Genomic DNA, 13,589 nt, shown 5'->3' with positions numbered 1-13,589 from the left:
ACCATAGTCCATATTTCAAGGTCTTCATTGTTCATTGTTTTCCAGTTAGTTTGAGGATTTATTTTGAATTGCTCTTCTTTTCCAAGGAGTCTGCACACAGTATATTTTCTGAGCTCTTGCATTTCTGAAAATGTCTTTATGTTCTACTGTTAAGAGAATTCCGTGGTCAAAATATTTTTCTCCCCAAAATTTAAATGCTGCTCCATTGTGTTGTGAAATTTAATATGACACAGAAATTTAGGGTTATTCTATTACTTTTTCCTTAGAGATAACCTGTTGATTTGGCGGGGCTTTTTTTCTTTTTCTTTCTTTTTTTGACTGGGTACTTGTAGAGTTCCTTCTTTATCCTTGAAATTCAGGACATTCATCTGGATTACTTAGATGTCAGTCATCACTTGCTATTTTGACTGAGGGTTGAGCCTTCTTGACCTATAGATTCAGCTATTTCTTAATTTCAAAGATGTTCTCTTTTATTATTCTGTGCATTTGCACTTATCTCCTCACGTGCATAGATTAGCCACATATTCTTCATTCATTTGTCCATTATATTATCATCTCTCATAATTTTTATCTCCTTGTCCATTTTTTTTTCTTTCTGCACTTTAGAACTTAAGGTTAAACCCAAAAATGTTTATTTTATTTTCCACATTCTCAAACCTGACCCTGTTGCTGACTTACTTTTTATATACTGGTATCATTATTTTTTGATAGTTGATAATTTTTGAATCATATAAACAATAATTCACATGATTTAAGCTAATAGAAGAAGAGTTACTGCAGGATCAGTGGTGATGGCAACAAACTAGAAATACAATGAATGTCATTTAATATAGACATAATTGAATAAACTGTAGTATATTCATACATAAACTGCCATGCCACCAATAGGAGAATTGTGGAAATATCACCAAATCTACTGAGTACTGATTAACAAATAAGATATAAAGAAAAATATATAACACAATAACCAATTTTGTAAAATAGTGACCAAACAAAAGGGGTGTGTGTGGGGGGGAGTGTATGTGTGCATGTGTGTGCACGTGTGTGTCAGATGAAGTGAATATAGAAAACTGTATAAAAGAATAAAAGGATATACACCAGACTGTTAACATTGATTATCTGGGTGGGGGGAGCACAATTTCAAAGAAGAGAAAGGCAAGGGACAAGCAGTTGAAAGGTCACCTTAACAATAAAGCATTAGCCTATGATATTATTTATGAAAAATAACATATGTATATATATAAACACATAATGACACACAAAAAGACGGTTAAATTTTAGATGCTTCTAACTTTGTCTTATTCCTCCATCCCAAAACATACACACACATCACTTGAAAACCATAAACATTACAATCACACCCCCCAAAATACATAGATTAAACCAGTTTCCAATTCAGTAATCTAGGAGCCTAAAATAATGAAGAGGAAGCCAAAACCATAAGTGATACTGGCAAAGAAACTTTCTGTTTTCTCTATTTAGTAAACCCTCTATACCCATGGCCAGACTTAGGCTTCCTTCACAATATGATGGTCCGTACATCCCAGTGTCCTCCTGCTTTCACCTTCCATTTTAACCCTGTCTCTTCCATGTTAACCCTGTCTCTTCCATGTTAGGGAGAGATTGGCAAGATCCAGGATTTCTTCTTCCTCCAAGGCTGGGATTTCCTCTCTGAGTACGGAATTGCAGAGCATCTTGGGGGGTGGGTTGGGCATGTGTGTGTGTGTGTGTGTGTGTGTGTGTGTGTGCGTGAGAGAGAGATTTTCTTTTTCAATTTGGCCCCATATGTATTATATCTTGACTCATACTTCTTTTTTTGCGTTTTAAGCTAAAACAGGTCCTATGTTTCTTAAAATTTCTCATTTCTTCCAGAATATCCCTTGAACTCCGCATTTCTTTAATTAAAAGCTCCATTTATTTAAAGTCCACCTTAGCTATGGAGAATCCTAGTATCCATTTTACCATTCTAGTCAACAATTTTACCATTCTAGTCACAGGACCTGAGATAACCAATCTCAATACCTTGAGATGGCCATGGCCTTTGAACCACATTTAAACTAGTAACAAAGCTTTAAAAGCCTCTACTCATCTTTAATGCAGGCCCCTGAGCCCTCAGCATCACAACCTCCCTCCCCATCAATGTTTTATGGACTCTAAATTAAAGGCTGTTTTCAAACTCTTAATTGTAAAGCATTACTTTCAATTTTCATAATGACTGAGACCAAATTTAGCTTCTGGGCATTGCTTAGGCTGTCCTTAGTTGGAGAGAGGCAAGGCCTGCTTAAACCTATAATCTTAGTTTCAATTCACACTCTATAATTTTCTGGAATGATGGCTCTGACAAGAAAATGCCTGGAAAGACACCAACCTCTGGTCTCACAACTCTGCAAAAGGCTCATATTGACAGATTTTGACAAAAGGGCCCCCACTGAGTACATATTGGGGCATGTTTCCATATGAAGCAGACACCCTCCTGCTTGTCCAGCTTTTTTCAAATGAGGGCGTCTGTGCACTATCTAACCCTCACCTTTCACCTCATTGGCAGTCACAGAACACCAGTAGACAATGAAGCATTTTGTCCAAATTCAACTGCACCTGCACAGTAGAGATTTGTTGCCCACTGGGCTCCAGCACAGGAGAGCTATAATGAGAACTTTCTGGATGCAAACCAAATGGATGAAATTAGCTGAGATCAGTTCACATCATTTCAAGTAAAACTGGTCATCATGGGGTACTGGCAGTGCTGACTCATTCATAAATTAAAACAGGTTAGCAACAACATAGATGAACCATTAAGGCGAGCCATATTATAATAAAAGAGCCCTAAAAACACCTCTCCTTCCACCCCCAAATAAAAATCTGTCCCTCACAGACTTTAAGAGTCTTAAAAATCCCATGATAGGAATTTCTCTTTTAGGTGAAAGGTATTAAATGTCCTTGTTAAAATTTAAATTGGCAGCCCAGAGAAGTTTAGTCAAACCATTATTAAAAACCTTAGGTTTTCAAAGAGTTTTGTTTGCTATACTAAGCAGTTCTCTTGAAAATCTTATTCCCTCATATTTGTATAATGCATTATAACTCACATATTGTTACTTTATATGCTCATTCCATACAAGGCAGGAAGGACATACAACTATACTCATTATTTAATAAGAAATTTAAGACTCAATGAGCTAGTTTTTTGTGCACGGTGTGAGGTAGTAGTCGAGCTTCATTCTTTTGCATGTAGCAACCCAGTTTCCCAGCACCATTTATTGAACAAACTTTCTTTGCTCCAATGCATATTCTTTGCTCCTTTGTCAAAGATTAGTTGACCATAAATCTGTGGGTTTATTTATGGATTTTCTATTTGATTCCATTGGTCTGTGTGTCTGTTCTTGTTCCAATACCAGGCAGTTTTGATGATTATGGCTTTGTAGTAAAGTTTGAAGCCTGGGAGTGTGATGCCTCCATTCCCTTTTTTTTTTTTCAGGAGAGCTTTGGCTATTTGGGGTTTTTGGTGATTCCATATGAAATTCATCAATAATTGTTCTATTTCTTTGAAGAATGTTATTGAAATTTTTATTGGAATAGCATTGAATCTGCATATTGCTTTTGGTAGGATGGCCATTTTAATAATGTTTATTCTTCCAATCCATGAGCAGGGGATGTCTTTCCATTTCTTTGTGTCTTCTTCTATTTCTTTTAACAGGGTTTTATAGTTTTCTTTATATAGGTCCTTTACCTCTTTTGTTAGATTTATTCAAAGTATTTGGGTTTTTTTTTTTGTTTCTATAATAAAAGGGATTTTTAATTCTTCTTCAGATTTATTGTTTGTGTATAGGAAGGCTACTAATTTTTGCGTGTTCATTTTGTAGCCTGCCACTTTACTAAACTGATTGATTAGTTGAATTAGTTTTTCTATGGAGTTTTTGGTGTTCTCTATGTATATTATATCATCTGCAAATAGTGATTGTTTGACGTCTCCTTCTCCCTTTCCTATTTGGATTCCTTGTATGTCTTTCACTTGTCTTATTGCTCTGGCTAGGACTTCCAGTATTATATTGAAAAGCAGTGGTGAGAGTGGACATCCTTGTCTTGTTCCAGATCTTAATGAAAACACTTTCAGCTTTTCGCCACTGAGAATGATACTGGCTGTTGGCTTGTCATATGTGGCCTTTATGATGTTGAGGAATGTTCCCTGTATCCCAAGAATTTCAAGGGCTTTTATCATGAATGGGTGTTGCATTTTGTTGAAAGCTTTCTCATCATCTATTGATATTATCATATGGTTTTTATATTTCTTTTTGTTGATGTGTTGGATAACGTTGATTGATTTTCAGATGTTGAATATGGTGAAGGATTTTTGGTGTCTTGGTGTTGTGTATGATGGGGTAACATACACCTGAACAGCATGATTCCCACATACACTGTGTGTACCTCTCATACACTGTTGTAAACCAATGCTACCTTAAACACACACATATATCCATAGAAATTCAGCAATGAATTGCCATTCCCATAGTCAATTAAATTCTCAAAAGCAACAATACCCCAATCACCAAAATCATGACTCTAAAATTAGAGAAATTCATCAAAAGAAACAAAGGAGATGTTTGAGTAGGAAGTTATCTTTCTTGGTTTCCTTTAACTATTATGTATAAAGCCAGTTCTGATAAGCAATAATTTTAAAGATAGTTTAAAGACAGCAGTATCTTTGTCATTATTATCTTCTGGGACTTTAGGGGGTCCCATATCTAACATCTTATTCAGAATTGTGGATTGCTCTTTGGTCATCTTATAAGGAGTTTCTCCATCACCTTTCCTGAAGTGGCCATCTGGTACCAAGAAGGCATTTCTAACTAGATTTATGGCTCTTGAACTCAGTTGATCCATCCAGCTGATTATAATTTTATATTATGCAAGACTGGATGCCTTAGGGTCCTGTTGGCCCAGGAATTTCTAATTGGCATCTGCTGAGATTGACATTCCATTACCTGCTGGAACACATGTATCTGAATAACCTTCATGCATTGACAGAAGCTGGGAATCAAGGATTGGCTTTGACAATTGGATACATTAAAAACCTGCAGTGCTTGGGATTTTGTTCTCAGGCCATAGCAAAGAATCAGGAGGCTCAGAGGCACTGATAATCCACCCTAAATCAACATCTAATTACTGCAGTGAAACATTACAACAACCAGGTGAAACACACAATTTTGTAATCATCCAAAAGATGCTTCACACTTACATAAAGAAAAATATCCTATCAATCAGTTACATGATTGTGAAACAAATTCTACCTCTACTTGTTCCATAATTATATAAACATCACACATTTTTTTAAGATTTATTTATTTATTTATACAAGCACTGGGTACAGTCAGAAGTGCGGGAGGGTGAGAGAATTCACCGAGCCAGAGCAGGGAGCAGAGCAGGCAGAAGGACTGAAGTACACTGCTGAGGGGAGCAGCAGGTGGCAGGAGAGGTCTTCGCGCCATGTGGGACCCTCCTCCGGTGGCCAGGGAGCAGCCGGGGATCGAACTGGCACTGCAGAGGCTGCAGGCAGCTTTGCAACCCAGTGCTCAACCACTGCACCACCGGGGAGGCCCAACATCACAAAATTTTTATGACTGAAATTTAAAATAAAAGCAAACTACAAGTATTACATCATGGAGAACTCTACTACTGTGACAAACATGCACCCCAAATGTGTTTAGAATGTGTACAACCTCTGTTCGAGGGAGAGTTGTCCTCAAGCTGGCATAAAGGCATTTAATGAACATTTACTACATGGAGAAGTAAAGGGCTGGGTCCTTAGAGCTACTTATAAACTACTTTGGAAGACAAAATATAAAAAAGTGAAATTACATGAAAGAAAGCAGTCAGCATAACAAATAATGTATGAGACATATAGAAAATTTTCAACTGCCTCCAGTAAGATGACATTATGTGCCTTTCCCAAGTCTAGACAATTGACACATATTCATTCTCTCACTTTAACGTGCACATATGCATGCACACATACACACCAGGTAAGCAAACACCAAAACAGCAAACATTGAAACAGGCTATTTGGATAAACTATATTTTGGCACCATTCAATTTTCTAAACATTTCCTCATTGTTTTTCAGAAGCCATATAGCATATTTTGTGAAATCCTGGAAACATTCTCCCAATGCCTTTTAATGATGCCTAAAATTTCCACCATTAATAAAACTCTAAGACAATGATATTCATTATTTGAAGGCAAGGAGCACACTGAAATCTGTATGAAAAGAGGACATGATATTATACTCTATTGCAAAAAATATGTATCTGGAAATAATTGTGAGCATGAGCTCTGGAATAAATATGTATTTCTGAGTTAAAACCACTGAATTTATATCACTTACTATGTATGTGGATTCCCTTAAATCTTTTCCAAACTTTACCCTCACCACTTCACAAAGCTATTCTTGTTCAGGTAAAAAGCAAACAAACAGAAAAGATCTCCATGTTGCTAAATCCAATGGTAAATTATAATTTCTCACTTTATTTGATTTTCAGCAGAATTTAACATTATATCCCTACAACTTGAAATGCATTCTTCATCTAGACTTCAGTCAACATAATTTCCTGGCTTACCTCCTACCTCAGTGACTTCTCAATTTCCCTTTTTGGCTCTTCTTCCTCTTGCTAATCTTTATATACTTGAATACTCTAGGGCTCAAGTTATGAGTTTCCTTTTTTATTTAATTATAGCACTTTTTTATTATCAAAACAGGGATCAACAAGGAAAGAACCAGACCTAATTCTATGTAACATATCTAGAAAGATAGAATAATTAACTGTTGTTTGATTACTACATTCATTTAACTGTTACTTTAATTCTATACTCTCTCGTGATGATCTAATTCAGTCTCAAGGCATATAATAACTGAAGGTGCCCAAATTTATAATTCCAACCACTGCACCTTCCATGAACTCCAGATGTTATATATATAAGCAACCACATCATTAACATCTCCCACTTGGCTGTCTGATAGGAACCTAAAACATAACACACCCCAAACCAAACTCCAGTTCCCTCCTCTCAAGCCTGCTCCTCCCACCATCTCTCCTGTCTCAATTATTGATGACACACCTTCAATTGCTCAGGCCTAAAAGTTTGGTGTCATAGTTTTTTCCTCTTTTTTTTCCCCTAATATTCCAATCCATTTGGTTAGCATATCCCACTAGCCTACAACCATGGTTTCCACAATTCAACCACTTCTCAGACCGCTGCCACCACCACCACACTGGTATAAGCTACCATCATCTTGTTTTGTCGCTGCCCACTTGCCTCCTTTTCAGAGTCAGTTCTCAACACAGCAGCCAGGTCTGTCCCAAAATATAAGTCACATCTCTCCTCAGCTCAAAACTCTCTGATGACTTACTCACTCACAGCAAAATTAAAAAAAAAAACTTTAAAATTATTTTCAAAGAGACTTCTTCCTTCACTGTTTTCTCTCTGACTTTATCTCCCACTCCTCTCCATCCGACTTACTCTGCTCGAACTAGGGTCACCTCCTTATTCTTCCTCGAATGCACTCAGCATGATCCCACCTCAATTTTGTTGTACTTTTTGTTCACTCTATCTGAAAACTCTTAGCCCTCATAGCCACATAGCTCCTTCCCTATACTCTTTCAGATTTTGTTCAAATATTATCATCAGAGAGGCCTAGCCTACTTGATACAGTGATCACATCCTCCATCTCAGCTTATCATCTGCCTTCCCTCAATTATTTTTATCCCAATACTATAAATTTGATGTTTCTGTTTATTGTCTATCTCCAAAATTATACACTAGAATTAAGCTAAATTAGGGCATGAGCTATCATCTGCTTTGTTCACCCTCATATTCCCAGCACCTAAAATTGTTCTGGGAAATTAGAAAGTGCTTAATGCATATTTAGCGAATGAATAAATGACCTTAGGAAAGACATATAAACTTTGTGACATAACTGACTCATCTATGAAATGAGAACTCAGCTACCAAACTCATAAAGTTGCTGTGAAGATTAAATGAGTTAGTACACGTTAAGACACTTGGCAAAGCCACATTTGTGGCTCATACTACTATTATTCATTAGAGATACATGAAAGGAAAAAAGGAATGACATGAGACAGAAACTCTGAAATCCAGGCCCCTGGGGCTAGTAAAATGGAGGAGTATGGGTAGCTAGGTGATATAAAGCAACCAAGTCCTTTTTGGACACTTTGGGAAATGTATGAGATTTGCACAAAGAAAGTACATGTTATATATGATAAATCTGCCTTTGGGTATCCTTGTCCTACTCTGTCTGTTGGGTTTCAGCAGCAAAATGTTGCTGATTCAAATACCCTATTGTTCCTATGGCTGTGCTGGAGTTCCTGATAATGCTGACATCCATGAACCAAGCAAAGAACTCACTGTAGTACTCTACAAATCATCAAATAAATGCACACATTGTTAATTTCTAAATAGTGATGGTGGAAATTTCTATAAATAAAAGAGGCATAGTTTTTAAATAGCAAAGTTACTAGAGTTCAGAAGTAGTAAAATTTTAAGAATTAGAAACATGTGAGTGATAGCTTTTTTGAGATCAGACTTTATATAAAGCCTTAAATTAAGTTTTGCAGGTTCTAACATTGCTGAGAAATTGGATATTTTGTTCCTGCCTTATTATGCTGAAAAAGGGGCCATGGGCAGTTTTCTTTAAGCACATGAAAACATATCTATAAAAAATTCATCAGTCATTTATTTGTTTCAATGACACATTTAGCTTTTCAATTCCAAGGCTGCATCTGCTGCCATACTGCAGAACAAAAAAACACTTTCAGGTGATTTTTCTCTGCTCACTAAAGGGCAAGCATGATATGAGCTAATGACTGAAACACTTCATCTCAACTTTGAGAGGAATGAAGTATTCAGAAAGACTACACAGTGGTGAGCACATTGAGACACCACCAAGCTCCACCTCCCTCAGGGTAGAGGGTCCGTGTCACCAGGTAAGTAATCAAGTGGTGTTAGCTGAGTTTAACGGAGATCAAGAATTGACAGCACTAGAGAGAGATGATATGCTTCAGCCTTAGGGTCATCTGCAGTTGAGAGAACTATAATTCTTCCAACTAACTTTCCTAAGTTTCCTCCAGAAGAGAAGTTTACAGAATCCTGGAGAATCTTTAGCCAAAACGTATTTGAAGAATTGGGTGTCAATGGTATAACGGGTAGTCTGTGATAGACACTGTGATATACTGCTCAGATGTTCCTCCTATGAAACATTTGCTATTGCAGCTGCTGGAGCAACTTTGACAGACATCCTTTAGCTATTAGTCCTATCAGAGATGACCTCAAATGCAGAGAGACACCTTGCCCAAAAATCATGACCCTTCATGGCAAAGCCACATTCTGGCTATTCTGGTGCAACTTAGGAAAATTCTGAAGAACCTTTTTCAGCACCAGATCTCCCTGGAGGTTAGGTAAGGGTACTACTAAACTTGCAGTTCAAATTTTCCCTTTGTCTCACAGGTGATACGGTGGAGGTAGAACTATGGGGACTACAATGATATATAAGAAAAAATAATTAATAAAAAAATTAAAATAAAAAAAACTTTTGCCTTTATCCATTCCTGCTTCCTTGCTTTCCCTTTCACAAATATTGATCTCAGAAGCACTCTTGAATAAACATCCTTAGTCTAAAATGCCATCTCAGAGTCAGTTTCCTAGGGAACCTAATCCATGACAACACAGGCAATGATAGATGAAAAGTTCAATGCATTCTAGTTCATTAAACATTTGCTCATTGAATTAATATTCATTGGGGACTTAATATATACCAAGCACTTTTTCTAGGTATTCAGGATATATCACTGAACAAGACGAAGTTCTTGCTCTCACAGAACCTGTATTTTAGTGAAGGAACACAAACAAATGAACAAATAAACAATATTTCGAATAGTTACAAATCTTAACAAAAAAAGAAAATTACATAACAGAAATTGAATGTGAGATAGGACTAATTTAGATTGTGTGATCACAAATGGCCTCTATGAGGAAGTGGCATTTGAGCCAGCATGTCATACAGACAGACATATACAGTAAGAGCATTCCAGACAGAGGAAACCACAAGTACAAAGATCTTGATAAGCAAGATAGATTAGAAGTAGATCTGTCCTTGAAATTAAAATAAGGTCAACGTGGCTGGAAGTGAGGGGAGTGTAGTAAGAGATGAAAGTGAAGAGGTGACCCAGGCACCAAATTATGGTAAAGGGTTTGGGTATATTGGGATATTATTAGAGTATTTCAAGCAAGGCAGTTACATTATTTGGTTCACACATTTAAAAGACAACTCTAGCTACTATGAAGAGAAAAAATAATGAAGAATGAAAACTGGAAAAACAATTAGAAGGCTATCATAGAAGTCCAGACTTAGAGATAATGGTTGATTAGATTGGGTGGCAAGAACGGAGATGAAGAAAGATATGTAGATTTCTGGGTATATTTTAGACTACAGAAACCAGATTTGTTGATGAATCAGATATAAGGGGTAAGGAATGGAAATCTTAGAGAGCATTCCTGAGTTGACTTGAGACACAGAATAATATAGTTCATTGGTTTTTTCCCTCCACACAAACACATATTGAGTACTTTATATACATATCAAACACTATGCTGACAGCATAGTCAACTTGATGAATCGTGTATGGTCCAATATTCAAAATAATCAGAGACACTGGACAGGATACCCACTTACATGGCTATAAAGTAAGGTAGGAAGTGGTAAATGCCAAAGAAATATAATTTTTATTGTTCTCTATTTGTTTCATGTATACAAATCTTATTCCTTTAACATATGGCTATGGAGCCATGTAATCGCTTGGTACTGAAGAAATACATGTTAACAGCTGGTTAATCCAGCAACTCTCCCTAGGATATTTATGAATATCTCACTCTTTGAAAAATTGAAATGATTATTCTGCATTTGCCATAAGATGGTTTAAGACCCTCAATGCCCAAGTTTGTGTTCTATATAAAAATTTAGACAAATATTTGGACTCTTGTCTAAATTGACCAATAAGATTCTATTTAGAAAAAAAATAAGCCACCAGTTCAGATAATTTATCATTGACTATGATAGAGACTAATTCTTCTCAAGGTCCTTTCTCCCCTTCCTTCTTAGAAATATAACCTCTAATTTTCAGTTGGAGTCTCAACTATTAAGAAGAAAAACTATTGTTATTTGCAATAAACATAGGAGCACCTAAGGACAGAGGAGTAGATCAGAAAAATGGAACATGGTGGAGGATTGTGGGGGCACTGGTGGTGGGCAGGGTGTGAAAGTACACATTTGTTGAAGCTTGAAATTATAACCTCTAGAGCAGATAAAAAGATGCAAACCTACTTTACCTCGATAAACATAACGGTGGGGGAAGGGAGAAAAACTCTATTTTCCAAACTCCCTTGCAGCTAGGTGGCCTCATGACTAAGTTCTGGCCAACAAAATGAGAATAGACATGTACTCCCACCACTTCCTCTTTCCAGCTGGATACCAAACCTCCACCATAGCTACAGCAGGAACAGTCCTTTCGCACTGTGATGTAAAAGTCAAGTGTTGAGAACAGAAGAGCTAGAACACAGAAGGAGACTATTTCCTGGGTGATCATAGAGCTGCTAAAAAGCTCATCATCTCAATTAACTTACAAAATAGAAAAGTTTTATCATTTTAAGTCACCGTCATTTTGTGTTTTCTGTGTCCTGCAGCAAATACCAATCCTGCTACAATGAACATACAACCATTTCAGATAAAACAAATTTGGTGCCTTGTGAGTTAAAATTTTATAGCTTAATATTGGGAATAGATGGATGTCTATGGGAAGCAGTTTGAAAAGGAATAGTCCTTTTAATATTTCTATTACAATCAGATTTCCCAGAAATCCTCACATACCAAAAGTAACCTCATAAAGAATAAAATTTCTATTTCTTCCCAAAGAAAGCAGCAGAATATAGTACTAAGAGAACAGGTAATAGAAATGGGACCAAGGCCTCCCCTGGTGGCACGGGCAGTTGGGCGCAGCACTGTGAAGCTGTCCGCAGCCTCTGCAGCACAGGTTCAATCCCGGCCGGCCGTTGGGAGTCCCACATGGTGTGGCAGACCTCTCCTGTCTAGCCCGCTGCTCCCCTCAGCAGTGTTTTCCATCAGTCTGCCTGTTCTGCTCCCCTCTGTCTCTGGTGAGTCCTCTCACCCTCCCATGCATCTGGCCTGTACCCCGGTTCTTGTATGCATAAATAGATAAATCTTAAAAAAAATAAAAGGAATGCGACCAAAAAGAGCTACATAAAACTTCTCACCATACAACTGGCAAAAAATATAAAAGGATATACACTTAATGTCTTTGAAAATTGTCCTAAGGGTATTCAGTAAAAGGTGAAATATTTATTCAAGAAAATCCACTAAAACTCAGTAAGAATAATGAGAGTCTGACATTTGAGCCATGACACACTCTCTCCCCTCCCCATCCAGTTAATATTCGTGAGTACAGCAAAGAAAACAAAGTTCTCTCTCCCACTAGCTTCCAATCTAGGGGTATAGTTTCTCCGCAGGAGTTGCAATATTCCAGCACTTCTCATTCCCCACCAACTCCATCTCTGTGTTACAGAAGCACTATTCCAGCCAAGGCCAGCTGAGAGGTATGAGACGCCCTTTCTCCAATCAGCCCATATTCACAGGTTGGAAGTTTGGCTCCAAGCATGGTAAACAGATAATATTGGACCCTAATTAACATCACCCCAGCTTACTCATAGGGTCATGCCAGGAGAGGCAAGCCTAGATTAGATGACCAGAGGCTACTGCCTTTGCCCAGTGTCCCACTCATGTAGCAAAAATACCACTCCAACAAAAATGGCTACCATCCGACGCAAAGGGATAAGCGTCAGCACTGTGAAGCAGTCTGCAGCTACTGCAGTGCCAGTTCGATCCCTGGCCAGGGAGGTGACCCACATGGCGCAGCAGACCTTTCCTGTCTCGCCTGCTGCTCCCCTCAGCAGCATACTTCAATAGAGCTGCCTGTTCTGCTCCCCACTCTGTCTCTGGTGAATCCTCTCACCCTCTGCACCTCTGGCCTACACCCAGCTTTTGTATGCATAAATAAACAAATCTAAAAAAAAAATGGCTGCCCTCCCAACTCTCAGTTCCAGAATATTGGCCCAAGGGGGAAAGTAGGGCCTTACAAGAGGCCTATGTAGCTCTCCCCAGCTCTATTTAAAATAAATGATAGAGAAATTCAAGTCCAAGGATACTTTTGAAAAGAAGGACATTATTGCCAGATGCAATAAGAGGAGGCTGATAGTTCCATAAGAGTCAGTTAAACCCTAGACTAGATAGTTTAACAAAGTGAACTGGAGAAAGACACAACTAAAGAGACCTACTGGGGTCAGAATAAGTCTTGGAGGTATTTTTTAAGCTGTCTGCAAATGATCCCAAATTCACTAGATCAAACAATAGAGCAATATACATTGCAATTTATCTACATATATATACAAATGCATCACAAATAATAGTTCAGTCTTCTGGTATTAGTAGTGAGCAACAGCTGAGTGTGATACCAA

The sequence above is a fragment of the Talpa europaea genome (genome assembly GCF_964194135.1).
Source record: "Talpa europaea genome assembly, chromosome: X".
Lineage (NCBI taxonomy): Eukaryota > Metazoa > Chordata > Mammalia > Eulipotyphla > Talpidae > Talpa > Talpa europaea.
Note: the sequence above shows the minus strand (reverse complement) of the source record.